Source organism: Gorilla gorilla, chromosome 1, assembly GCF_029281585.2.
Source record: "Gorilla gorilla gorilla isolate KB3781 chromosome 1, NHGRI_mGorGor1-v2.1_pri, whole genome shotgun sequence".
In the NCBI taxonomy this organism is placed as follows: domain Eukaryota; kingdom Metazoa; phylum Chordata; class Mammalia; order Primates; family Hominidae; genus Gorilla; species Gorilla gorilla.
This window is the reverse complement of record NC_073224.2, coordinates 221,626,004-221,649,738: the sequence shown is the minus strand read 5'-3', so window position 1 is coordinate 221,649,738 and position 23,735 is coordinate 221,626,004. Positions and strand designations below refer to the sequence as shown.

Sequence of the window (23,735 nt, the reverse complement as noted above, 5' to 3'; positions counted from 1 at the left end):
AATTCACACCTTAATTTGCATGTAATTAAAAGTGGGTATAAATAGGAGTGCACAACTGCCTCTGGGCTATGACTCTCGGTGCACTGCCTGTGGGGTAGCCCTGCCTGTGAGGTCTCAGGTCTTGGCCCTCTGGGCCAGAACAGAAGGACCTGGTACCTCTCAGAACTCACTCTCACCATCAGCGTCCAGAATGTCTCCCCGCCTTAGCCTTGAAGATGCCAGAGGAAGTGGAGGGACTTGGGTCTGTCCTAGGCAGGGTTTCCCCTGAAGCCCCCCCACCCCTCAGACAAGGATTTGAGTACAAATCATGTATTTTGGAGGTGATGTCGGGAAGTATTGTCAGGGGAGTGTGGATGTGAACCAGCAAAGGGAAGAAAGCCAGTGAAGTTGTAGCACTGGGCAGGTGGGGCTCAGCTTCACCAGTGAGCTCTGGGAAGTGGAGTAGGATGGAGTTGCTAAATCTCCAGTGTGTGTAAGAATCACCTGAAGAGGCTTCTGAAACCTTCCAGAGCCCCACCTCCAGAAAGTCTGATTCAGCAGGTCTGGGGCAGGGCTCAAGAATTTGCATATAACAAACTCCCAGGTGCTACTGATGCTGCCAAATCGGGGACCGTACTTTGAATAGCAGTGTAGACTACACCTCTGGGTTAATCCCCAGCCCACAAAGGGATGGGGAAGCTGGAGTATTTATCCACCCACTCCGCATCTGTCCTTGTTGAGGGCTGCTTCTGGGGGCATGAACTCTGGAGGTTCTGGTGACCGGATAAAGAACCTGAGGCAGAGAGTGCAGTGGATGGCAGCAAGTAGACACGTGAGGACAGATGGAATGAACACTGTGGCATCTGCTGCAAGCTCAGAGGGTCCGGCTTTGAATCCTGTCCCTGTCATCTATAATTTGTGGGATTTAGGTAAAATCTATAATCTCCCCAAGCCTCAGTTTCCTCATTGAAAAAATGGGGATAATAATTCCAACATCGGTGTCATTATGGAGATGTAATGAGATTAATCTGCTGCGAGTGTCTGGCACATAGTAGATGCACCATAAATGTTTATTGCATCTGTAGCAGTGCTGTTCCAGAAGCGGGATGAGAGAGGTCTGGTTCCTGGAGAAAGCTGGAGGCTGCAGGCTGGCACAAGCCCTGCATGAGTCCATGTCTGCTTGGATCTTCATTGCCTTGATAAGTAAATAATCAATTGAGAGAGATTCTTCCTTGGTGCTAAGAACCAAGTCCTTTCCATCTGCAGCCATCCAGAGGCAAGCTTTACTAGAGACCTGGCCTCAAGGGGCTGCCTGCGACCTGGCATGTTTTCCAAGGGGCTGGTGAGGCAAGTCTGCATTTCCAGGGGTGGTTGGCAACTGCAACTGCACACTGAATGCTGTGGGAATGGAATGCATTGGCCGCTTCCCCTTCCCCACCCCAGGGTAGCTCCCAGCCCATTCTTTTCCCTCCCTCCCTTGAGTATCTGGGGGATGGCATAAAAGGAAGCATTCTGGACATCCGCAGGATGGGGCAATTGGCACCTGCAAGACAAAATCAAGAATTTCAGGTGGTGGGAGGTCGTGCAGAAAGGAGGAGAGGTCAATGGTGAAAAATACGGAGGGCCACTTGGGGAAATAAAAGAACAACAACTCAGAGGGTTAACCATATCACACTGAGTTTTTCTAGTTTATAATAGCACTGGGGATTTGGATGTAGGATGCTACTCAGAGCCAGTTTCGGGAAGGACTCTTACTGCCTGGGAGCCATTTGGCTTTCTCAACCTACTTGCATCACTGCTTGTGAAACAACAATGAGGTGAGCCTGAGCAAAGGGAAGAAAGAGTGTGGGGGTCCTCCAGCCCCACCCCCACCTCTACTAGGCACCTGCTCAGCACCATTGCAGTGTAACGGGTCCAGTTTTGAACCAGGCGAATGCACATCTGAGTTTCAGGTTCATTTTTGCCTCTCACTCGTTGTAGGATCTTGGGACTCCAGTTTTTATTTGCGATGTGAATCTATTCAGTTATCTCTGGGGTCCCTTTTGCTGACAGCTTCTGGATCTTAATTTTGGGGAGGTCTCTCAGAACCAAACACTTCTCCAGCCAAGCAGGTTTAGGGAGAACCCAGAGCAACCTTCTCTGGCAGCATCACCCAGAGCGGTTGCGAAAAGTGCGGATTCCTGGTCCCACTGGGGCCCTGCAGAGTCAGACACTCTTCCTGTAAAACCCAGGAATTTTCATCTTCCACTGCATGCTCATCCCCCCTGACTCTCACACGTATTGCATTTTGAGAAGTCCTGTCTAAAAAACAAGAAAATTTTCTCGTCTTCCTTCTCTTCTGTAGCCAGTTAAACAAAGCCACCCAGCTGGGCCAGGTCACCTGATGCTGGTGCATTTAATATCTAAGTGGAAGCAACAACTCATCAAAAGGAACAGTTTACAATTGCCTGGGATAAAACTATTTTCTTTTCAATCTTCCCTGGAAAGTGACAGATAATAACCAGCCTGGAGATTGTAATATTATTAGGGCCAAAAATAAAATAAAACCCCATAACTGCTTCCTCTTACAGAGAGAAGCCAAATAGTCCTTCAACTCATTTAAATAAAGTGATTGTTTTCCTTGCTCATTATCTTAAATTCCCAGGAGCCTGCAGTCCCCTCCTTCTGTATGAGGGGATGGCCCTATTTCCCCCTCTCTCATCATTTCTTATTTCACAAGAATCCCGTTAGGACCAGCAGCAAGAAGCCACGCATTTATGAACCACTTTTAGCATGCTTGCTTCCTGCCTGGCCCCCAACCCTTAAATTAAATGAGATAATATATCTGAGGCATATAGAACAACTCCTGGCATAGAGTAAGTGCCCAACTCATGTTTACTGTCATTATTAATGGCATTTGAATACCATGATTCTGGTCTCAACAAGATAGCCTGTGCCTTCAGACAAGTCATTGCACACTGAGCCTTAGTTTTTCCAGCAGTGAAATGGGGAGAGAACACATGGACGGAGGGAGCCCAGAGCAGGGATTATTATGCTAGAATCTCATTACAGGAGGGCATGAGGACAGACAGCCCCTAGGCAAAGGGGTTAGAGTTCTTAAGGCCTTGTTATTTCCTTAACGTACCTACAGAACATACAGGAGCTATGTCTGCCCCCAGACTGGTTGGTGCAAATGTAGCTGAAGGAATCATTGAGTTTGACCTAAACCTCTGTCCTTCTAGGGACTTTGTTCCAGATGATTCTCTGAGGACAATTTACCTCCTCTATGCTCTGTCTCCTCTTATCAGTTGTGGTGACTTAGATGGCTCCCGTAACCTTGACAACCCTACCCTTCCCCTTCTCTGCCAAATGAAGAAGACAGGGCCTGCTTTGCAGGGCCATGGTGAATATTCCAGCCAGCTTAGGCTCAGGGCCACCACACTGTGCCATCCCACAAATAGCAGCTATTACAGTGGTTGTGAGCATGATGTCACAATCCCGGCTCTTTTCACAAGCCTGCAACCCCTTCCCTGCAAACCAGAAATCCAAAAAGCTCTGATAAATGAAAGATTTATTTTATTTTATTTTATTTTTTTGTAATTCATTGGATGAGAAAACTGAACCTGACCTGAACTGACTTGAACTGACTTGGTGGCAAAACCCAGCCTGGGTCGATGGGAGGATATTTATGGTATTTGTTTTTCTCACTTAGTATCACCATCCAAATGCGTCACTGCAGAAATATTAATGTTGAGTGATTACATAGTGATTCTTTGGACCCCAGTTGTGTTGTGTGATATATTGAACAAGCCCCATATCACCTTTCAGAAGTAGGGTTCAGCCTGAGCTCTGGGACACATCTGGCTCCAAGGGTTCGGGATGGTGGTTGTGGAACTAGTGTTAATGTCAGGCAAAGATTCTCACCTCTGGGTGTCCTCTGGGTGTTCCTCCTGCAAGCTTCCATTCTGGAAAAATTGTTGTTCATGCAGCGGCCTCCTCACTTGCCCCTGTACATAAATCCAGCTCAAACCCACCCACTTGGGTACACCTGCATCCTTGGGGAGCCCCTTTCTTGGAGTGCTTAGTCTCCATCCTATCACGCTGCCCACCTGCCCCTACACCAGTCCGGTTTCCAGGCCAACGCCTGTGCCCATCAGGCCACTGGAAGGGACAGCGTCCTCCCTGCCTGACCTCCACATGCTTGCCTTCCCCCATGTGGCACTGCTGGCTGAATTCTCTGCTCTTCACTCCGATTTTTGGCACCAGAGCCACAAAACCGGGATCTCAAAACAGAAAGCATGCATTTCCTAGGCAAGCCCGCTCCTTCCTTAAGCTCGCAGGCTGAGGAGCGGGCGAGGTGCAGCCAATGGGCTCTGTCCCAGTGCCTGGGCCTTCCACTGGCATTTTCTCCAGCAAGTTTTCCTCCTGAGCCACAGAGATTAAGAGCTTGGAGGCGCCCACTGAGGGAGAGGCTTTTAGGGATTTAATGCAGCCTTGATGAAGCCCGGAGACAGGGGCAAGGGGTTCTTTGCTATCAGACTGTGCAGATGAGGTGGGAATGCCCCAGAAATTTACCCTCCAGGCTCTGGAATAGCAATATTATTATGAATAATATTGATTGATCACTTTCTATGTGTCAGGCTCTGCGTTGAGTACCTTATATGAACTATCTCATTTAATCTTCACAAGACCCTAGGAGGTGGCTACCATTATTATTCTCATTTTATAGAAGAGGAGAGAGGGTCAGAGAGGCTAGGTAACTTGTTCCAGGCCACACAGCCAGTATATGGTAGAGCCAGGAGCTGATCACAGGCAGTTGGATTCAAGAGCCCAAATTCTTGACCATATGTGTATCTGTGATCTATTACTATGAAAATGCTGTGTAACACTTGGACACAGAGCGTCAGTGGTGTACAACAATAGGCACTTTTTTGCTCACACGTTCAGGTGGATGAGCTAGGTAGCTGTGCACACTCATATGTCTGAGAGCATCTGACCTTTGACTGACCCAGGCTGTCCTCACTGGGACAACAGGAGTGACCAACTCTGTCCCATGTGTCTCCCATCCTCCAGTGGGCTGGCCCAGCATGTACTCATGGCAGTGGCCCAAGAACATACGTGGAAACTTGCTAGGCCTCCAGAGGCCATGCACCATCACTCATGCATTGTCACCTCCCTGTTGGCCAGAGCATATATCACATGGCCAGCCCAGGTCCAAGGAGCAGAGAAATAGATGCTGCCTTTTTAGTGAGAAACGCTGAGTGTGGACCCAAGAAGCTGTGAAAATGGGAACCTTTTGCAATTCACTACGTGACACAGGGGCCTTCACAGCCACAGTGTGCACCTATGTCCTCCAGGGAGACGAGAGGGACCACCTGTGAGTCTCATGACCCTGGATTCCACCTCTGTGAGCTCCCAATCAAACTGAAAGGGAGACCCAGCTAATGGGGTCAACACTCTCTGCTTTCAGGAACTTCCAGGACTAATAAGGGAGATAACACTTGACTTCCAGGAGAGGCCAGCATGATGGAGGAGACTCAGTCTCTGCCCTTGGAGAGCCCATGGCCCCTGGCTGTAGAGAGCTGTATGTATGTAACTCAGGCTCAGAGAGCTCCCAGTAGGACAGGGTAAACATTGACCTCACTCTAATGGGAATGGGTTGTCTAATAGGTGAGGCAGGACACTGATATAAGCAGAAAATAAATGTCATTGTACACTGAGGACCAGCTGATTTGGGGAGATACGGGAAGAGCTTATTCAGGAGAGTCAATTTGTGTGGGCGTTTTGGAGGTGGTGAGGTTCGGCTACAGTTAAGGAAGCAGAAGCAGCTCTCAGCTGGACAAGGATTAGAAGGTGAGCATCAGGGTGCTCAGGAAAACAGGATGTGGGGAGCTCATTTTCCAGTTCCTTGGCCTTTGATGGAGACTCTTCTCTACCCTGCCCTGGCCTCCCACTTGGGCCCACCCTCTGGGAATATCCTAGATTTCCTCTGCCTCCCTCACTCCACAGCAGCCACTATGGAAAAAGACATTTCTAGGCTCAGAGGGAGAGTGGAAAGAGGTTTGGAGAAAGGCCTCAGGCCACTTTGAGAAGCTTGGAAAAAGGGGAGCATGGAGGAAGCAGGAGAAGAGGGTAGCTCTGCGGCTGGACCGGGACTTTCCCGGACACTGAGCTCTCAGATCACGGGCCCTAGGTGGAGGCTGCTTTCCTTGGACCATGCCTGGGTCCACCGTCAGAGTTGGAGGAGCTCATTCTGCAGCCTGTGTCTTCTAGAACAGGCCTCTAGGAGAGAAGGAACTGCAGCCTGCAGGCCAACTCTGGGCCACCACCTGTTTCATAAATAAGATTCTGTTTGAACACAGCCATGCTCATTCACTCATGTATTGTCTACAATAACAGACTGAGTAGTTGTGACCCAGAACATTTGGCCCATAAAGCTTAAAATAGTTACTGTCTAGCTCTTTACAGAAAATGTTTGCCAATCCCTGCTCTATCTAGAACGAGAGCACCACTAGGGCAGGGATCTTTGTCTGTTTTATTTGCTGCTGTGTCCCCAGTGCCCAGAACGGTGCCTGGCACATGATAGGTGCTTAATCAATGCATGCAGAATGCAGGAATGAACGACTTGGCCTCTCTACAAATCATGTTTTCAACCACACGGAGCAATATTACCCAACCCCTTTGTTTTAATCTACTTCGACTGATCATTTTACAGATGGGAAAACAGAACTTTGGGAAGTCAAAGTGAGCAGCATTAGTCCTCCAGCCAGTTAGTAGCAGAGCCAGCTCTGGGACACAGGACTACTGACCCACAGGGCAGGGCTCTTTCTGCTGGACATGCTGAAATGCTCCTCAACAGCTTCTTACCACAAGGTAGCCTGCACTATCAGCTAGGAGATTTTCTCCTTTGGTGTTTGGTAAAAGATTCCCAGCTGCTGTAAGTGCTTTTGGGCTGTGGCTGGGGGTGTCAGGGACTCCTGGGTCCCAGGAAGTGAAGCTGAGGCTGAGATGGGTCCCAAAGACAGGTCACCAAGCTTACATGTGATATGTCTGGAAAGACACCCAACCCCAACTCAGGTGCGCGGTGAAACCTGCAGCTGTGGTTTGCCTCATCTCTCCTCCAGCCCTAAGGTGGTCACCAATGTGCCTTGGGAGTGGGAGAAATTATTTGTCAGAACTTGCAAAACAAAAGGCAGTTTATTCCTCTGCAGATCCAGAAACAGATAGAAGGGCGGGAGGAATCACACATGTAGTTGGTCTCCCTCCTGAAGGTCTCCAGGGTTGGGGAAAGGGCTGAGAGCTGTCCCACAGGCTTATCCGGATGGAAGGCAGTCTTATGTCCCACATGTGACACCAAAAGCAGGAATCCCTCATCCCTGTCCTTGGCAGATTCTACAAGTTGAAACACATATAAGACAGGCCCACCTCACTCTTCATGATAGCTCCCAGGTATGCTTTATAGTAAATCCTGTGCCTGTAACAATTCAGGGCAATCTCTTTCCTGAGCTGGTCGATTGTTCTTGATGTCCTCAGCTCCTCGTCCAAACCTCTTAATCCAGGAGCAAATGAGCTGTAAACAACCACATCACATGGGGTGCAGGAGGAGCTGCTATTGAAGGAGGAAGTGAGGCTGCAGCAGCTTTGCAGACAGAGGGTCACTGGGGATTGGGGTGGCTGCAGACTCTGATGGGATCCCACAGCATCTGCAGGTGAGGGTGGGTGCTGATGCTGATGAGACTTGGGGTGATCCACCTGGGGCAGGTCTTGGACAAGTGTGATGCCCTGTGGGGCCATTTGGGCATTTGCCTGAGACTTTAGGGTGACTGTCCTTTCTCAGTGGATGCAGAAGGATCCAGACAGCCTTGATCCTGTGTCATTGGCATGGATGCAAGTGTTTGGGGAGGACTTGTTGGAGGAGGAGGAGGAGGAGGAGGATCAGCATCTTTGAATAAATGATACGTTTACAAGGAAAAGCTTACTGTGGGCTCCCCTCAGCCAAGAAGTGAGACTGAACAGAAGGTCTCTTCTTGGCCCAGAAGTTCCCTAAAGTCCAGAGTCTGCACCTCCTGCTGCAGAGCTGTGTCTGGGAGCTCCATAAGAGTCAGAGCTTTGTCTCCACCATCAGTCTGATGATTCCTCAAGACCAGTAAGTATGCATGTGCACCGGACCAGCAGCTCCTAGTGGGTGGGTGCTAGATACCCCCAGTCTGAAGCGCATCTCCCTCATCCCTCCAGCAGCAAGGTGAGCCCTTTCTTGCTCTCCAATGGTGATCTCGGACCTTTCTTTCCCCGCAGGGCCCATTGAGAAAGAGCAGAGTCTTCCAGGAAGGCAAGGGCAGCCACTGAGTTAGGAACTGGAATTTACTGTGTGACCTTAGGCAAGTCCTTTTCCCTCTCTGGGCCTCAGTGTCCCTCAAACAAAAACCCAGAGACTTTTCCAGTATGTTAGAAGCATCCTTCCAGTTCTCTCAGTTCCTGCCATGTGCCTTCTGGAGGTAACCTGCTAAGGACTCTGCACCAACCACCGCCCTTCACCCTCATGCTATCTCCCTTTCTCAAGGACCCCGGGCCCCGAGGCAGAGCCAGGTGGCATCTTTGCACTTACACTGGCTGACTCTACACTAGCTGTTTTGCTCCCCATTCTGCCTTCACAGCATTTCTTGTGGTTGAACTACCAGTCTTGCAGGGAAGCAAAATGAAGAGACCCCAACCCTGCCTGCCATCCACTCACTCTCCAAAGTGCAGGGAAACGGCTCTTTTGAAGACCTCAATTTAAACAAGGGAGAGAACAATTCTGAGATTTTCTTCCCACTCTCTTGGCTCCATCCCTTATAATGGTTTCCTTCCCAAGCCCCAGATATTCTGGGGAGGGAGAATGGGCAGAGGATGGGGGTGGGCCTGGATGACTCATGCCCTGCAAGGTTCTGCCAACACTCGGCATCTGGTCCTGCTTCATGCCACTCCAGGGCAGCCTCGGGCAAGAGGGAGCCCTTGGTGTCAGAATGCAGGGAGAGGGCACATGAGCACCAAGCTGGCACCTGGGTGGGAGGTGTCCAGCACATGCAGCTTCCTTCCCTGTGCAGAGCATCTGCAGCAGGACTCTTCTTGGATGCTCAGAGCCCACCATTAACTAGAGACCAGATTTCTGACCAAGGCCATGGAGGCGGCCATGTCGGCTGCACTGAAAACAGCTGGGCTCTGTGACAATGGGCTTCCTGCCCTTCGTGCAGACCCCACCAGTGGAGGGGGGTTCTTCAGCCTCCTTCACATCAGTGTCCATCAGAGATTCAAAAAGAAAAAGAAAACTGCCCAAACTGGTGCCATTGAGGCTGTCACTCACTCTCCTCCCTACGAGCCAGCCGCATGTGCGATTTGACACACTGGTAGCATTTCTGCAAATTACACATCATTCTCCCCACTGAAGCCACACCTTTGACTGCTGTAATATTTACCTGACCGTGCAAGTAATTTTCAGGCTTCACTTAGTGGGCCACTGAGGCATGGAAGAAAGCAGGGATGGCGTTGACTTTGGACAGCAGGCCCAAGAGAAGCTAAAATGTTATTAGAAGGTGTCCTAATAGCTCAGACAAGCACAGAGAGACAGCTGCTCACAGAGCTATGGGCAGAGGATTGGTTTTCATGGTTCTCTGTGAAGCATTGTTTCACTGCTGCTTACATGCCTCTGAGGATGGAGAGCTCACCACCCACCGCAGACACACCATTCCATCTCTGAGTGCCTCTGACAGTTACAAAGTACTGTATTGACACTGATGGTATCTGTCATCCCATAAATTCAACCCATTAATGCTGTCTCTGCTTCATGGGTGATGTAGAATTAAGGTGATCAGCTCATTTCGACTTGCCCAGATGTTTCCCAGTTTTAACACAGAAAGCCTCACATCCCAGGCCTCCACTTTAATGAGTAACTCAGTGTGGTTTGTCTAAACCTATCCAGATTTTAAGTCTGAAAGTCCTGCATGCTGGTAACCCTCTCAATCACAAGCAAACCTGGCCTAGTGATCACCCTATGCAGAAAAATCTATGTCAGCAAATCTGAAAATCTTTCCTCCTCCATCTGATAGCCTACCCAAGGTACAAATGCGGTTGCCGTGATTCCTCTTGCCTTCCCTCCCCTAGGCACCCCAGGGAGGCAGGAAAGATCAACCGGGAGCATCAGTGGCTGGTCCTGTCTCTAGAAGGAGCAACGTGGTGGATGGGCCAGACTCAGTCTTGGGCTCAAACCCACCTGTGCCACTTCTTAGCTGGGTGGCCTCAGCCAAAGCCCTAGCCCCTCAGGGCTGTGGAAGGGTGTCAAGGAGATTCTGGGTAGGAAGCCCCAAGACCATGGGTGAGTAGCTGGCATGGAGGATGGCACCTTGAGAGGCTAGGGATGGAGTGTGGCTCATGACGGACTAACAGGGTGTCATTGAGAGGCAGGGGAGCATGGCAGTGGTCATAGCCTGAGTTCCAAGTCCACTGTATTAGTCCATTTTCATGCTGCCGATAAAGACATACCCAAGACTGGGTAATTTATAAAGAAAAAGAAGTTTAATGGACTCACAGTTTCACGTGGCCAGGGAAGCCTCATAATAATGGCCTCACAATCATGGCAGAAGGTGAAAGGCAAGTCTTCCATGGCAGTAGACAAGAGAGAAATGAGAACCAAGTGAAAGGGTTTTCCCCTTATAAAACCATCATCTCTCGTGAGACTTATTCACTAACACTAGAACAGTATAGGGGAAACCGCCCCCATGATTCAATTACCTCTCACCAGGTCCCTCCCACAACATGTGAGAATTATGAGAGCTACAATTCAAGATGAGATTGGGGGTGGGGTGGGGGGGACACAGCGAAGCCATATCACCCTCTCTGCCACTTCCTGGCTACATGATCTTGGGCCAGTTGCTTCACCCCTCCAGGCTTCAGTTTCCTCATCTGCGTGGAATAAGAGCCCTGCTTCCTAAGGTAGTTGGGAGGATCCAGTGAGCAGGTGCACACAGGGCACTTAGCACGTGGCCTTAGATGAGTTCTGAGGAAATGGTCGCACTTCCACTGTTGTCATCGCTGCTCTCCACATCATTATGTTGATGTTAAAGATCCATCACCCATGTGACCGCGACAGACCCTTCTTCCATTTTCCAGCTTTGGAATGAGTGGTTTGGAAGAAGCTGGATCTCTTAGTAGGTTGAGTGTGTCCCCTCTGCTCTTGCCAGGGACCTGGCTGCCCTGGGGCAGTGGAGAGGGGGCCTCTCAAGCCTCTCACAGTCTTGCCCACTGGACAAAAGAGGCATTTTAATTCAAAGATGCACTTAACTTTAAAGACCCCTCCCCCAGAATTTTCCCCATTTGGCCTTTGACATGTATTCAAACCCCTCAGATGGCAGAGATATGTGGGAGGAGACAATAAAACCACAAAAGGAATGGACAAGGGGCCCAGCCTCTGTCCACTTTATGCTCAGGTGGGAGCTGGTGTCTTTCCCCATTACTGGCCAGGTCTCCTTGCCCCCACTGGGCCCTCCAATCCCTTCTCCACTAGCAGCCAGACGGATTTTTTTTTTTTTTTTTTTTTTTTTTTTTTTTTTGAGATGGAGTCTCACTCTGTTGCCAGGCTGGAGTGTAGTGGAGTGGTCTCAGCTCACTGCAACCTCTGCCTCCTGGGTTCGAGCAATTCTCTGCCCCAGCCTCCCAAGTAGTTGGGATTACAGGCACCCGCCACCACGCCTAGCTAATTTTTTGTATTTTTAGTAGAGATGGGGTTTCACCATGTTAGCCAGGATGGTCTCGATCTCCTGACCTCGTGATCCACCCACCTCGGCCTCCCAAAGTGCTGGGATTACAGGCATGAGCCACCACCGCACCCGGCCTCGGATCTTTTAAACACATGAATCAGGTCAGTTTACTCCCCTGTTCAAGACCCTACAATATCTTCCCATTGCAGTGAGATGAATATTTAACCTCCTTGCACCAGCCTTTAAGACCTTATATGATCTGATCCCAGATAGCTCTCTTAACTGTGACCCCACTGCTCTCTACCTTGCTCACTCCATGTCTGCCATACCAACCACCTTTCTCTTCCCTCAACAAAGCAAGCTTTATTCCATCTCAGGGCCTTTGCAGTTGCTCTGACCTCTGCTTGGCCAAAGCTGGCTTCTTCTTATCATTCAGGCTTTAGAGAAGCCTTCTCTGGCCCTTAACATAATCCCCAGGTCATTTTCTTTCCCCTCATCCACTGTGTGTTTTTGGTTTCGTAGCAATAATCACCACCCAAAACCATCTTTCTCTTTATATTTTGTAATTTGGTCTCTTAGTACAATGTATACTCTCTGAGAGCAGGGTCCATGTCTCTTATAAAGGGCCATGGCACAGAGTGATAACTACTGACTACATTATCACTTCATTCTTACCACAACCTTGGGAAGGAGGTATCATATTCCCATTTTACTGACAAGCAGGCTGAGGCTTCCAGAAGTTAAAAGAATGGGTTAAGTTGCTCAGTGAATCAGTGGTAGAGCTGAAATTTAGATCCAAGATTGTCTGACTCCAAATCCTGCCTTTTTTCTTTCTTTCTTTCTTTTTTTTTTTTTTTTTAAGATGGAGTCCCCCTCTGTTGCCCAGGCTGGAGTGCAGTGGCATGATCTCACCTCACTGAAACCTCCACCTCCTAGGTTCAAGCAGTTCTCATGCCTCAGACAGTAGCTGGGATTACAGGCACATGTCACCATGCCTGGCTAATTTTTGTATTTTTAGTAGAGACGGGGTTTCCCCATATTGGCCAGGCTGGTCTTGAACTCCTGACCTCAAGTGATCCACCCACCTCGGCCTCCCAAAGTACTGGGATTACAGGCATGAGCCACCACACCCTTCCCTTCCCTTTCCTTTCCTTTCCTTTCCTTTCCTTTCCTTTCCTTTCCTTTCCTTTCCTTTCCTTTCTTTCTTTCTCACTTTCTTTCTTTCTTTCTGTCTTTCTTTACTTTTTTTTAACCACTCTGCCCATAAAGTCCTTGCTCTCTGGGGACAACAAAACAAAACACAACCAGATCTATAATGAAAAGCAAATGGGTTTTTTTGTTGTTGCTGTAATAACACCAAGGGTTTGTTCAAAGCCAGGTAAAGATTTTTTTTTTAATATACTGGGTGATTTTTTATTGAACAGTTTCCTTATAATAGAAACCAACACTAGACTCTTGAACTTCCTCTCTCCCAAAGGAAATAAACCAGGCCTCCTGCAGACGAGGTGGGAGGGAAAACATGAGCACAGCTCTCACTGGGACCTGAGATAGGAGCTGCCCATGCTACCTCTCAGGCTCTATTAGGACCCCAGTGCCTAAGTCTAACTCCTGGGTGTGGCTGAAATGCACCTGGCCTGGGAGTTTGAATCCCAGCTTCGCCACTAGTCTGCTGCTCTATGTGTTGGGGGAAATCACTCGGCCTCTCTGGTAAAGACACCTACCAAGTCAAAGATGAGTCAGGGGCTCACATGGTCCAGTTAGAAGAAAAGAATTGTAAGTGTGTGGCAGAGCGTTTGGGTATTGGCTAACTTGTTTCTTTACCCCATTATTATACTAGGACTGGACATACACAGTGTTGGGCAAAATGGTTCCAGCCCCTACCCTTCTGCAATTTATAGCCAGGTACTATCAGGTATCTATGACAAAGGCCTATGAAGGCTATAAGCACACCTTCTTGCTCAACACTCCAGACCTTGTGCCTATCACAAAGCTAGCCTCTTAGCTTGGGCTCAATAAGTAAGTATGTACAGGTTCCAGTCAGGTTGGCCAGAAGAGGAGAACCTGAACTCTTCCTGGAGAGATTAGGAAAAGCTATTGACCTGAGTCGCAAAGAATGAGCCAGAATCAGACAGGTAGATGAGGAAAAGAGGGGCTTATAAGCTAGACCAGGGGTTGCCTAACTCTGGCCCATTGGCCAAATCTGGCCCACCATCTGTTTTTGTAAATAAAGTTTTATTGGAATACAGTCATGTTCATTCATTTCTGGATTGTCCAGGGCTGTTTTGTGCTATAAGAGTGGAGTTGATTAATTGTGACAGCCACTGTGTAGCCTGCAAATCCTAAAATATTCTTACAGAGAAAGTTTGCTGTCCACTGATCTAGACAAAGGAGTTAGGCCAAGGAAAGGCCCAGAAATCTCTTTCTTGCTTAGAACTAGAATTGGCCACCTAATGACTGGGCATGGTGGCTCGCACTTGTAATCCCAGCACTTTGGTAGGCCAAGGTGGGCGGATCACTTGAGGTCAGGAGTTCAAGACCTGCCTGGCCAACACGGTGAAACCCCATCTCTACTAAAAATATAAAAATTAGCTGGATATGGTGGCATGCACCTGGAATCCCAGCTACTAGGGAAGGCTGAGGCAAGAGAATCGCTTGAGCCTAGGAGACACAGGTTGTAGTAAGCCAAAATCGCACCACTGCACTCCAGCCTGGGTGATAGAGTAAGACTCTGAAAAAACAAAAACAAACAAACAAACAAAAAGAAGTGGCTACCTAATTTTGTGGCCCAATGCAGAATGAAAACAGGGGCCTCTTCTTAAAAACCGATTACAAATTTCAAATTTCAGAAGCAGAGTCTTAAACCAACTGCAGAGCCCTTGTAGGCACAGGTCTTTGTGCAGCTCTTGCAGGCTCTGGGCAGAGTTAGAAGTTGCGCTCATGCTCTTCCCTGGGAAACCACACTGGGAGTAGATCTGGGAGGCAGTCTTGACCCAGGGATCTAAGCTGGGTCTTGGCGTCTCCAATCCCCAAGCCAAACCTCCAGAAAGACCAGCCTCGGATCTACTCCCCAAGCCAAGGGGATGGAGAACTGGCCTTCCCATCTCAGCTCTCCTGTCCCATTCTTGGAGCCTGGCTGTGATGAGAAGCAGAGGTGGGCCCAGCTGCCTCTCCCACTGGGAGTGTCTTGGTGATCAGACATGCAGCAGCCATAAGAAGACACATGGCAGTTTAATGGGACCCTCTCTCTGATGATGCTGTTCTCCCCATGCTCACCTGGAACTATCTGATGGGGCAGCAGTGGGGAAAGGGACCTCACTTCACCCAACTGTGGAACAGCAAAATGAGAACAAGGGCTCATGGAAACCTTCCATGCTAGGTGTCCGCTCAACCCCAACCCCTTAGATTCCTGGACTAAAGTCTGTGTCATCTGCCCTTCCATTGCACAGACACCTGCAGGAGACAGGAAGCCAGATGGAAATGCGGCCAAAGTCTTTATTCCCCAGCTCCTCCCAGTGGGGCCCCTGGGTCCCTCCACCCAAGCTTTTGGGTGGAATTCTTCTTCAGCTGCTGCTCTCTTGGATTCAGGGAGACCTCCCACTCCTTTGCCCCCTTCCCTTTTCTCCTAAGAGGACTATAGTCCCCACCGGTCTCTGCCCCAGTGTTGCCTCATGCCTCATTGGAATTTCTCCGCCCTGCCCATATCTTTGTAAATCATCTTGGAATTAAGGTCTTCTTATTTATGATCTTTTCGTGGAATATCTGTTTCCTGCTGGGCCCTGCCTGGCACAACCATCTTCCCCCAACCCAAATGGCTTCAGTCAAATAGAGCCTTGTAACAGATGGAAGTTGCATCCACACTTCCTCTTGCAAAGGTGGGTGCTGAACAGGGCTCCTCCTTGGTAAGAAGTTGACCACTGCTCTGGCTGAGCAATTCTAATGCTTCCCCTGGTGTCCACTGGGATCACTGGGTAGTATTCAGTGGGCGGCTGATCTGGTCTGCAGGGGTCAAGGCAGCTTTACCCACCTGCAGGCATGGCTAGAAGGCTGGCTAAGCAAGGTCCCCCTCCTTCTCCAGGCGGCCTCTCTAGCACCACAATGGGATGTCTTAAGCAGCAGCTCAGGATGTACTTGTTCCCAGAGCCCTGAATGAAAGCTTCCAGCCCCTAAGGCTTGGGCTTGGAGATTGGCACACGTCTGCCATGTCCGCCAATTCTGTTGGTCAAAGCAGTCTCCAAACATGTCTAGTTTCAAAGGGAGAGATCGTAGACCCCCCGACCCCTGCCATCTCTAATGCAGGAATCTCAAAGAATATGTGCCATCTTTCATCTACCACACTTTCCTTCCTCTCATTATCATCACCTTCTTCATTTGCTGAGAGCTGGGGTCACAAGCCATTGTCTGGGGCCAAATTTGTCCTGCAGATTGTGTTAATTTGATCTACACTGGGGTTTCTGTTTTTAATTAGATGACTTGGAGCTGCATAGACTCCCTGTCTCAACACTGGTCCCACCCTTCCCGCTGCCTGCCAGGGGCTCTCTCCTTGGCTCCTGGGGCCATCGTTTGGTGGTCCTGGACTAACAGGTGCATGGGACCAGTCAGATGGGCCACACACAAGGACACTCATACATACAAATTATCAGAACTTTCATATAACTCAGCTCTCCCAGCCCAATTTCTGGAAATAAATGCTGGTTCAACAAATGTGTAGACCTTTTCTGAAGTCTCCAAGATGGTGTTGGGGAAAGAGACAGGACTGAGAGACCCAGGGCCCTGTGTTCTTGTCACCGTACTGCCTGGTGGCCTTGAATAGATCGCCTGGCCTCCCTGGGCTGTTGCTTCTGCATTGTGCAGAACAAAGAAAAGACGTCATCCCTGCATCATGCAGGACAAAGGCTGGGGTCACCCCAAGTTTGAGGCCCAGCTCCTGCCTCTTGTCTCGGGCAGATCACTCCATCACTCTGGCCTCGGTTGCCTCCTTTGAAGATTGGGGCCATAACGTGAATCCCGTGGGGTGGTTGCAAGGATGAAATACAGTGCCAGGCACGGAGCACTTGGTCCTGACAGGCCCTCCTGTACACTCTGATGCTCTGTGCCTGCGTGGGGCCTTCAGAGGCCAAACTCCCCTGCCCTAGCTGAGACTCACTCACCTCTGTGTCTAGCACAGGGGCTGACACATAGTAGGTGCTCAGGGAACCCTTGTTGGATTGGACTGACCCTTTGTCAAACAAAGCAGTAGCAAGAGAAATGAAAACGTGACTTTTTTTAAAAAAAAGAAAACTTGTGCAAGAATGTTCTTAGCAGCTTGAAGCATAGCAGAGCCCAACTGGAAACTGTCCAGGTACCTTTTAACAAAAGAACAGCTTAACAAACATAGCGTCTCCTTGACGTGGAATACTACTCAGTGATTAAAAGGAATAAACCATGGTACACACACAGCAGGGGTGGATCTAAAAAGTATTATGCTGGGAGAAAAGAGCCTTCCCTGGAATCTACGTACCGTATAATTCGTTGATACGAAATTCTAGAACAGGATAAAATGTGACAAACAGATCAGAATAACGATCGTCTCTCGGGTGAGGTTTGGCTGGGAAGGAGCGGAGGGAATTTTCTGGAGTAACGGTAGTGTTCTGCATCCTGAGAAGGGCTCAGCTTACACTGGTGCACGCATTTGCCAAAACTCAAAAAGAACCCTGAGTGGTACTCTTGAGATTTGTGCAATTCATTGTGTGTAAATTTGACCTCAAAAGAAAAGGAATTGCAAATAAATAATGAACTCTAAATAGAATGTTTAGGAGTAAACTGTACAGGTGTCTGCAGCTCACTTTGGAAGGCATCGAATAAATAAGGCTGTGTGGCTGCATCGAGAGGGATGAATGGAGGGTGGGGGGAGATATGATAAAGCAAACATGGTTGCATTTATTTATTTATTTATTTATTTTATTTTGAGACAGAGTCTCACTCTGTCGCCCAGGCTGGAGGGCAGTGGCGCGATCTCAGCTCACTGCAACCTCTGACTCCCAGGTTCAAGCAATTCTCATGCCTCAGCCTCCTGAGTAGCTGGGATTACAGGCGCCCCCGCCCCCGACACACCTGGCTAATGTTTGTATTTTTAGTAGAGATGGGGTTTCACCATGTTAACCAGGCTGGTCTCGAACTCCTGACCTTAAGTGATCTGCCTGCCTCGGCCTCCCAAAGTGCTGGGATTACAGGCGTAAGGTTTTTTGGTTTTTTGTTTGTTTTTGAGACAGGGTCTTGTCCTGTCACCCAGGCTGGAGTACAGTGGCGAGATCTTGGCTCATTACAGCCTCAACTTCCTGGGCTCAGGAAATCCTTCCACTGCAGCCTCCTGAGTAGCTGGGACTACAGGCACATACCACCACGCCTGGCTAATTTTCTGATATTTTTTGTAGAGATGGGGTTTTACCATGTTGCCCAGGCTGATCTCAAACTCCTTCACTCAAGCAATCTGCCTGCCTCGGCCTCCAAAAGTGCTGGGATTACAGGCACGAGCCACTGCACCCAGCCCATGTTCACATTTTAATTGTGGAAGCCAGGTAATAGGTATATGGGTGTTTGCCTTAAAGATTTTTACACTTTCCTGCATGTTGGGAAATGTTCGTAATCAAATGTTGGGGGAAGAAAACATGAAGCTATAGAACTAAGCTAGGGTTTGTCTCTGAGCCTCATCTGTCAAATGCAGACAGCACTACCCAGACGGGCAACCCTGGGATCAAACGAGAAGCAGTGAATAAAGAGGAGCCCATGGGGACGTGGCAGGAAGCAACTTGATTCTTCTAAGCAAGCGGGGCCCCACCTCCTCATTTGGATCTCAGCTTACATGTGACCTTCTGAGGCTGCCCTCCCCTGGCCACCCATCTCTTGTAGCCATCACCCTATGTTAATGTCTGCATGGCAGTTCTCTCTAGCTGATACATCTCTTCCATCTTCCTTAATTTAAGGTATCTGTCTCCTGACAGTAGAATGTGGATTCGAGGAGAAGAGGGACATTGTCTTATTCATGGCAATATCTCTGGCACATAGTGGGGACGCAGTAACTCTTTGTGGAATGAAGGAAGCAATGAGTAGGGCCTGCATATGCTCTATTGTAACCCCTCAAGTGCAGAATTCTGCCACCCAGAATTTGCCTATTGTTAACGCCACCCCCATAGAACAGCAGGAAGAGAACTTAGCAATCAGCCATCCCCTGGGCCCCATTTATCAGATAGGGGAGCCAAGGCCCAGAGAGGGAATGCAAATTTCCCAGCATCCACTACCAGTGAGTGGCTGAGCAGAGATGGGGCCCAGGTCTCCTGGCTCCCAGCTCAGTGTTCTTCCTCTCCAATTGGCTGCTGGGGCTCGTGGTAAAGTGCTGATTCCCAGGAACAGCCGGCAGATGGACAGACAGGCTTCATTGGGCTGGGCTGCCCTGATGCCATGTGTTAATTACAGCAGACAGGATATGCCAGCCTAGCAATGTTTGCTGGTGCACCCGCCCCTCGTTTAGCAGGTGGGCAGGCTGGCGCAGGCCACTGATCTGCCACGGGTCTGCCGGCGGCCGATCATGCTGACACAAGCCCAATTGTGCACAGTGCCTGCTAAGTGGGGTGGGCCAGGCAGACTGGCACAGCGAGGGCCCTCCCCGAGGACTGGCAGCCCCTTCTGACTGCATTGGTCAGCCAGACTGGTACAAGCTGGGCATCTGTCCCATGATGAGCCCTTGCTGGACACAACCTGTCTACACAGGTGTGCCCACTGACCGGCAGCCGGGGGGATGACACGGGGACTGAGTGCTGAGCATGACCATGGGGAGACCTTGTAGGGGGTGTCACAGGCAGGGGATGTGGGCCAGAACCTCGCACACAGGTACACAGATACTGGGATCAGATAGGACTCTGCCATGCTCCCGCCCCCCCACAGCTGCCCTGTTGACTGGTGGGATCCAAAAATCAAGTTTGCAGCCCTGAAAGAGGGGCTGGAAAAGTGGTCTCTTCTCTCCAACCCAATGCCTCTTCCCAATTGCCACTAGCTCTACTGTTCACACTGCAGCCAGGGGGATTTCTCTGATACCAATGGAGCTGATCACTCTCCTGTTTGAAGCCTTCAATGGCTCTCCATTTCCCTCCAATAAAATAATAGTAATAATAATATGCATTATTAGCATTTTACAGCTAACAGCATTCAGTTATAGCATGTGTACTATGTGAAAGACACCTTCTAAGCACTTTATAGGGAAGAACCCGATTCATCCTCCACCCTAGATGGTGGTGCTACTGCTATCCTCATTTTACAGGTAAGGAGACTGAGACAGGGAGATAGGAGATCTCAAATTGACTGGAACCTAGAGGTCTGACTCCAGAGCCTAACCACTACCAAACCCAGACTCCACATGTGTGAGCCATGACCCTCCCACACCAGGCCCTTCTACACAGCACCCCCAGAACTTGTCCTGAACCCCCCTCACTCTCTACCCAAGCCTTGCCTTCTTGTTGATGCCTGGGGACCCCCATGCTTTCCTCCTGTCTGCCCCAAAGGCTCTGCTTCAACTTCCAAAGCAGGGCTCAGGGTCCCCTTCTGGGCAGGGCCTGCCCTGGACCCTCCCTGGCAGAGCTCCCCGGCCCGCACACCAGTGCCATTTCCACTCCATGTCAGCAGCCTGCTGCTGAGCAAGCACCTACTGCTAATGTTTCTCTCCTGACCCCAACCTCCACCTCACCCATTCTGTGAACTCCCTGATGACCCCTCTGTCCACAGGCCTGGCCTGCAGGAGGTGTTTATGAATGAACAAATGAACGAATGAATGAATGAATGAATGAATGAACAGGTAAGTGAATGAATGAATGAATGAACAGGTGAGTGAATGAATGAATGAATGAACAGGTGAGTGAATGAATGAATGAATGAACAGGTGAGTGAAAGAATGGGAAGCTGAGGTCACTGGGGTTACAGGAATGCACACTGAGGGTGTGTAGTGAAGAGTGGCTTTCTGCCGGGCGCGGTGGCTCATGCCTGTAATCCCAACACTTTGGGTGGCGAGGTGGGCGCATCACCCTGAGGTCAGGAGTTCGAGACCAGCCTGGCCAACATAGTGAAACCCCGAGGTCTCTACTAAAAAAAATATAAAAACTAGCCAGTCGTGGTGGTGGGCACCTGTAATCCCAGCTACTCTGGAGGTTGAGGCAGGAGAATTGCTTGAACTCAGGAGACGGAGGTTGCAGTGAGCTGACGTGGTACCGCTGCACTCCAGCCTCAGCAACAGAGTGAGACTCTGTCTCAAAAAAAAAAAAAAAAAAAAGAGTGGCTGTCATGGAGACACAGGTGGCTGAATAAGTCCCTCCTCCTTCCTCCTCAGCCCACTCCTTCCAGAACACAAGAGGGGAGGGCATTTGTTAAACTGGGAAAGAGCCCCCGAGCCCCTCTCTTTAGGGGCGAGCCATGTGACCCTGAACCCTGTCTCTAATGCTGGGATTTTCCAAGAGCATACTTGTCAGGAGGCAGGGAGGAGGCAGCGAGGAGCTGGACATGATCACCTGGTCTGGAGGAGGGACCTGAGTATCTCAGGTGCTGCAGCTGTTCAGCACTCGGTGAACCTGTGCTTTTAGGGTCTGGATTCCAAGCATCTGGATTTGGGGGTGTGGTGGAAAGAGGATGTGCTTCGGAGCAAAGAGCCTGGCTCCCAGCTCTGCTGACTCCTCCCTCTGTGACCCTGGGCATGCCCCTCCCCTCTTTGGGCCTTGGCTTTGCCTTGTGTAAAATGAGAGCCCTAAATGGACAGTCAAGGGCGCTCCTGCTCTGAGTGACCTCCTAGGGCACCAAGGGTCCAGCAGTTGACGGCCCCCTGGGAAAGCTGCAAAGAGACCCTGGTGAGGAGTGGGCCTGGGGGTTCAGGACTGTGTCTCCGGTTGTGGTTCCTGACCCCTGTGTCCAAATGACCTGATGACGCTTGTTAAAAATGCAGAATAAGGACTGCATTCAGAAGTCACTGAGTTGGAACCTGCAGGATGGGCTTCCGGGGAAACTGACATTTTCAAACCCCACCCCCACTCTGGCCCAGGTGATTCCACTGTGCGCTGAAGTTCAAATGTCTGGCATCTATCTGAGGCCCTTTCTATTTCCCCTGCTTCCTGTGTGCTAGTCCCTAAAGCATGAAGCGGGAGCGGGGTGCTGCATGGGAGGTGGAGAAGGAGGTCTCAGAGCTCCCATGCATGTGTCTGATAGAGTTTGGGGGGCTCAGGTGTTTGGGTCGTGACTCTGGGCTTTGTGTTTGACTGGTGGGTGCCTATCTGGGCATGGGAAATGGCAAGGGAGATACAACCTTACATTTGCCAAAAACTCATCCCCTTACATACACACACACACACACACACACACACACACACACACACAAACACACACCCTTTCCCGGAGTGAGGAGCAGGGTATATAACTGCACTTACAGCTGTGGGTGCAGGCATTGTGCATGCACAACACCGTAAGTCCACAAACTGACACGCAGCCCTGAAAATGCCTGCATACACTCTCTTACACTCCCTGTGAGACCTCCTGGTCTTCCCTGTGCAAACATCTAAAACTACGTATGAACATTCTCATTATTACTTTGCCTTTCACACACATGTACAGCCTTGTAGGCAGCCTGGAAACACACCTATTTGTACAGTCATCCCTACAGATGCACAGATGCACACCCATACTCCGTTGAACACAGGCTTCCTTGTTCACAGCAGGCTCACCCACGCAGGATGGGGTCCCAGCTCACACCAGTGGCACACACCTCCTCACACTTGCAGGAGCACCTGCCCACATGTGGGGTGCGGGTCCTACAAAGAAGCTGCAGCCGCTCTCCTCCCTGCCACTCTCCCCCCAGCCCCCAGGCCCATCTCTGAGCTGCTGTCTGCCATCGCACGGTAACCGGATGAGACAGGCAATTTATGACACCAGCTGTCTCTGTCAAAACCGGATCTCCCACACGCACCAGGGGAAGCCAATTACCTTGAGCCCAGCCCTGCCAGAAACCGGGGCCCACAAGGGAGAGCAGGGACTGCCCAGAGAGGTGAGCGGCACCTGACATGAGGATTTTCTGCCTCTTCTTGTCTTTGGGCATCTGGTATCCTCTTCCCCCAGGCCCCCTTGGGGAGGACAGAGCCTGCCCTACCCTCTCTGAGGCTGCTTCTCTGGCCCAGCTCCCAGGCCTAGGAACTGCAAGAGCGGTTTCAGGGTGGAGAACAGGTGGGCAGGGAGGTTTAGGGGAAGAGTGGTCCAGGGTCGTTATGGCAACAAGAAAGGGGAGAACCCTGTGCCCCTCCCCCTACACAGCAGGCGGCCAGGCAGCTGAATCATTCTCCCAGGATTCCTCTCCGCCTTCATTCCCCTCACCTCTTCCCTCAACACCCCTGCCCTGGTTTTTCTCTCCCTAGAATACCTACTCCCTTTCTTGCCCCCCTGCCCAAAACTAAATCCAACTCTACTACCTGAGCCGCTTCCTGTCTGGACTTTGGAATCAGACCCATGTTCAAAGCTCTCCATTTCACCACCTCCTAACTGGGAATCAGGGCAAATGGCATCCCTTCTCTGGGCATGGGTTTTGCATCCAAAAGAAAAATGATGTTCATTCCTATAAAAAAAATGTTGAAAAAGAGTCTTCTAAGTACCAGACTCCATTCTATAATCGGGGATGCAACATTGAACAAAATGAAGTCCCATCCTGGGCTTCAGGCTCCACTGGAGGTGTCGGAAACCACATATTTCAGAAATTTAGAAGAGATGAGTCAGTTTTCTCACTGTCCTCATCTGCTTTGTTTACAGCCATACTCCCAGCACCAAGCACAGCTCCTGAAAGACCTCAAGCAATAGACAAACTCACAAAGGCACCAGTGGACTCAAGCTCTAGCCTGAGGTTGACTTGGTCTAGTGCCATCTTTGTGCCCAGTCTTGCAGGGAGCTTTCTAGGCATACTTTCTGAGTGGCTGGGATGGCGGCAGATCTGCTTAAGTGAACAGGAAGTCCGTTCCTTCCTTCACTGACTCATTGGTTCATTCCACAAATGCACATTGA

The 23,735-nt window shown here is 50.0% G+C and overlaps 1 protein-coding gene and 1 long non-coding RNA gene across 8 annotated transcripts in view; one reads left to right on the top strand and one right to left on the bottom strand.

Annotated features, from left to right (window-relative positions):
* IGSF21 (immunoglobin superfamily member 21) overlaps window positions 1-23,735 on the top strand; it is a 271,595-nt gene that overhangs the window by 153,732 nt on the left and 94,128 nt on the right. The gene's annotated exons all lie outside the window — the stretch shown is intronic.
* On the bottom strand, window positions 1,009-3,478 carry LOC134758524 (uncharacterized). Of its 3 annotated transcripts, XR_010133799.1 has the most exons (3): window positions 3,238-3,472; window positions 1,865-2,280; window positions 1,009-1,522 (listed from the first exon to the last, which is right to left on the bottom strand). It is a non-coding gene; the product is annotated as an uncharacterized lncRNA (long non-coding RNA). The 3 variants fall into 3 exon arrangements; XR_010133798.1 differs by lacking the exon at window positions 1,865-2,280 and having other exon boundaries at window positions 3,238-3,478; XR_010133800.1 differs by lacking the exon at window positions 1,865-2,280 and having other exon boundaries at window positions 3,104-3,248.